This window comes from Palaemon carinicauda, chromosome 14, assembly GCF_036898095.1.
Source record: "Palaemon carinicauda isolate YSFRI2023 chromosome 14, ASM3689809v2, whole genome shotgun sequence".
In the NCBI taxonomy this organism is placed as follows: Eukaryota; Metazoa; Arthropoda; class Malacostraca; order Decapoda; family Palaemonidae; genus Palaemon; species Palaemon carinicauda.
The window spans coordinates 84814972-84819971 of NC_090738.1; positions in this window are offsets into that span (position 1 = coordinate 84814972).

The following is a 5000-nucleotide window of genomic DNA, read 5'->3' on the forward strand; positions in this document are numbered from 1 at the left end:
AATCTTTTCCTTAAACAACAGTAGAGTAATTGGATCCGAGATAATTATTTGGTCGTTATTGACAATAATATTCCATTATAAACCAATTATCATTTGAACATTTCTATCTTTAAGGTTACTAAACGGGGCAATATGAAAATATCTTCAATATTTTCCTTTTAACTTAAAAAGTAAAAACGTAAAAGGAAGACTAATAACAATTAATTACAATTAATTATTTATTTGTAATTGGAAAGTAAATGATTTCATTAGCATAGGTATATCCATAAATATTTCCTCCATCTCTCTCTCTCTCTCTCTCTCTCTCTCTCTCTGTGCTAGAGGTAAATATTTCCTAAAGATAAAGCCTAGACTATACCTAAATGTAGGTATTTTGGTAATATGCTTGTAAAGGGAGCAAGATATCCTTATACTAAAAACATATCTCCCTTTCAGTTTTGTTATAGATTATTTCGTAGGTTCTGCATAAAGAAAATTAGGAAATGATACGTACATCGTAATTACAGCTTTCTTGCAGCAGAAGATAACAAAATATCTGTTCCAAGTTTGAATAAGATTAGCATTAATTTCCAGTCCGTGGAAATAATCTCAAGCTCTCTTTGGGTCTAATAGGGCTATTATTATTATTATTATTATTATTATTATTATTATTATTATTATTATTATTATTATTATTATTATTATTAGCTAACCTACCCCTATAGTTGGAAAAGCAGGATGCTATAAGCCCAAGGACTGCAACAGGGAAAAATAGACCAGTCAAGAGAGAAAATAAGGAAATAAATAAACTATAAGAGAAGTGATGAACAGTGAAAATAATTTTTCAATAACAATAACAACATTGAAATAGATCTTTCATAAAAATATTTTAAAATTATACTTATGTTAGCCGGTTCAATATAAAATCTTCGCTGCAAATGAAATAGAAAATGAGACGGTTTTGGCTTTATGCATGAAAGAAAAATGTTCATTGCTCTGATTATGTTCAAAAACATCTAGGCTTTAATTAAAAACCAATGATACAAAAACCAGTTTAATTCATATAAAACTTCGTTAAAATTTAATTCTCTGAAAGTGAGGAAGTTTTAGAACAAACAATGAGCTTGATTTTATTAGTCTCTCTCTCTCTCTCTCTCTCTCTCTCTCTCTCTCTCTCTCTCTCGACATTTCACCATTAAATTATTATAACCATTCTTGCTGATGGGAACTATGATTTACGGGAGGGATTTGACCTGGATATCTTTTTAGGAAACCTAATCTTAAAATGCATTTTGAAAAATTCTATTTTTACCTTAAGGTTCCAAAACAGTTTAGGTTACTCTATGAAGGAAAAACTCATCAAGCTTGGATATATACTTAGTAGTCTTAAAGTAAATCCTTGAATTTAGGGGATATAATCACATACATAAATGTTTACTGGTATCTCAAATAAATTTTTATTAGTCTACTGTATCATCAAATCTGACTTATGATGTTAGGAATGAAATACACTTTCTAAAGGGTTCCATCGAACAGTTTTTTTTTATTGCAAGGTCGTGATTATAATTTTCATTTAGCTTTTTTAATATACAGCTTGAAATATGTTGCTTTTTGCAAATTTCTCAATTTTAACGACAGCTCATATTTTTTTCGGGAATCTAGACATCTCATGGTATATATTGGGATTAATGAAAAAAATTGTATATGCTGCTTGAAAGCTCAATAATTAGCATATTATTTTACTTTCCATGAAAACGCAACAAATAAATTCTTGCATAAAACTATCTTTGACCTTTTGCACGTATTAATAAGGATAAAATAATTAAAGAAGATCTATTGTGTACCTACTTGTTTATTTCATGTACTAATATATTTTTATTTTCATCCATTTACCCAACCATCACCATATACATGTCTGGTAATATTTATATATATATATATATATGCGTGTGTGTGTGTGTATATATGTTATATATATATATATATACATATACACACACACACACATATATATATATATATATATATGTATATATATATATATATATATATGTATATATATGTATATATATATATATATATATGTATGTGCGTGTATATATATATATATATATACATATATATATATATATATAATGTATATATATTATATATACATATAAAAGAGAGAGAGAGAGAGAGAGAGAGAGAGAGAGAGAGAAATCCCCCAATTCATAAATATAACAATACTTTCAACATATGGAATAAAGAAGGATTTTATCTTCGAAAACTTAAATACCGGTTCAAATCCCAGAGGAAATAGTTGGTTTAAACTTTAGCTAAGGCCTTCGTCTTATAAAGTGAACGAAGTAGTTTTAATCATCCGTAAAATTTATCATTTATAAATAAAAAGTATAATGCGTCAAATATTATCCCGCCTCCCCCCCCCCCCAGAAAAAAAAACCCTTGCAGCAAGTGAGTGAGTGAGAGAGGTGAGTAAAAATTACGTTTCTGTGCTAATGATCGAATAAATGAGAAGTTATGCAAACTTGGACTTATGTCCTGCCATTTTCTTCATTTAGGAAAGAGTAAAGCCAATACATATGAGGTCATTATACAAGGTTAATGGCCTGTGACGCCATCTTGTTTACCGAGAAATAATGAGACAACGACCTATCTTCAAGGGAAGTTGAGGGAATTTTCACTCGCCTTCATACTCTAATTTCGGGGCGTTTCTGAATTAGTTTCTTTCGAGATAGTGTTCGGAAAGATTTTGATTTTAATAGATAAATTATGTAACAGATTAAACGCTACGTTTTAATTTATAGGATATTTCATGGAATAATGTTCGTATCACATTATTTGGTCTTTAAAAAGAGTATTTTTAGAGTATATGTGATATTACAGTCACATTTCTTACGTTCAATTTATTTTTCTAATTTTTATATTGACATATTTTCTTATGATGGGACATTCTGTATACAGTAGAAAATATGTAAGAATCCAGTTATGATATATATATATATATTATATATATATATATATATATATACAGTCTATCTGTGTGTATGTTTGTGTTTTTGTGTGTGATTAACAAGCGTGAAAAATCAACACACTATGCTTGATTGTGTAAAGTTGGGAAGTTATAAAAGCAACGCACATCAATAAGAGCAATGAAGATCAAAGATACAAGATCTCAGCTCATTGCTTATTAGAATAACACGTTCATTAACCCGTGAGATAAGTAAGAAAGATTAGTTTTTTCGCCTATTTATGTTTATGGAAATTCGGGATATGAAAATTCATTATCAGTTCATTTCACTAAGGCATTTTTAGAACATGGTGGATATTTCTTTTAGCTTTTTTTTCTATGGTTTGTTATGTTACCAGTGTTAACTTATGCATCAGCAACTTGGAGCCTTGCTGAAGCCTTAGAACATAAGCTTGTTACAACTCAAAGAGCTATGGAAAGAATAATGATGATAATACAACTAAGTGACAGAGAAAGAGCATCATGGATACGAGAGCAAACTAAAGTAGAGGATATTCTAAGAATATGTAAGAAAAAGAAATGGACATGGGCAGGACATATAATGAGAATGACAGATGATAGATCGACATTGAGAATATCAGAATGGGTCCCTAGTGATTTGCAGAGAAGCAGGGAAAGGAAGAGAAAACGAATGATTGCCGAACTAAGAAAGTTTGCAGTAGTGAACTGGCGCAGTAAGACCATAAACAGACGCGAATGGAAGGACATGTCAGAGGCCTTTGTTCTGATGATGATGATGTTAAGTGAGTTTTCTGTTAGATAAGAACGATCTTGTGATTTATTAGATGCCATTTAGTAGCTTTAAAAAAAAAAAAAAGATTTTAACATATATTCAATCAAAGCTATTAAAATCTTAACAAGAATTACATAAGAAACAATAGATATAATCTCATGATTTCGTATCTTTCACTGTAACCAATTGTCACTCGCATGAAGCAAACTGCTCCCAAAAATGTAGTTTCAGTTAGCAAATAACGTTTGTCACCGTAGCTCGATGATTTTCTTTTAATTTCTTGATAACGTATGGAAGATATTGAATCCTTAGGTAAATGCAGTAAGTTTTTGACCAGAGATGTTTTAGTGCAAGGAAGATGTACGATAATTAATGTTCAATGAAACCTTAATCCCCTCTCGTTCGGTAATTAAAAAAAAAAATCAACTTTGTTGATATTTTTACACATTGATTTTCATTATGTCTCCCCACGATTTTTATCTAATCATTTAAAGTAGTTTTACATCAAAATAATCATATTTGTAAACAATGTCTTATTTCTTCCTCAAAAACTTATTTTCTTTTGCATCTGTAAACAGGATTCAATTCTCATATTCTTCCTTCTCCTGAAAAAAAAGGCAACACCAAATCCCCTCCTGTAATATCAGATTAAATTGTTTCCCAATCTTCCCCATCAGACATTTCCTCGATAAACCATTTTTTTTATATATATTTTTTTCTCTCCCTTCTTATGTTTTAGTCTTCAAGGGTTAATTATCAAAGGATTTTATTCCAATATCCAGATTATCATTTTTCATAACAAACCTTATCCCTCTTTGATCTTGTCCCTCATAATTACAGATTATAACATCTCCATTGTTCAAAATAGCACAGATTGTCATTAATGCAATTAGAGGACAATTTTTCCCACTCTTTTATCACTTCCTTGTGTCTTATGAAAAGAAAATATTCAATAAAGATCGATTAAAATCTGAGTGGATAGTTTTCTTGATGCCATCCTTTGTATCCCCTGTTTCCTCCCCAAATTTAATTTCTGACAATCAATAGTCAAAGATATTTTGGCTCCTTCCCTTAGGTAAGCGAGAATGCTATTATAAGATTATTCCATTTTAATTTTAATCTCAATTTTAAATACTATCGAACATATTTCTTCCATTCTAGGTGTGTTCTGGGGTCTTCTTTATATGTGTTATTAACAGCCTTTGAAAACATGTTACTACTTTTTTTTTCTTTGAAATTCTAATTACCTACTATGAG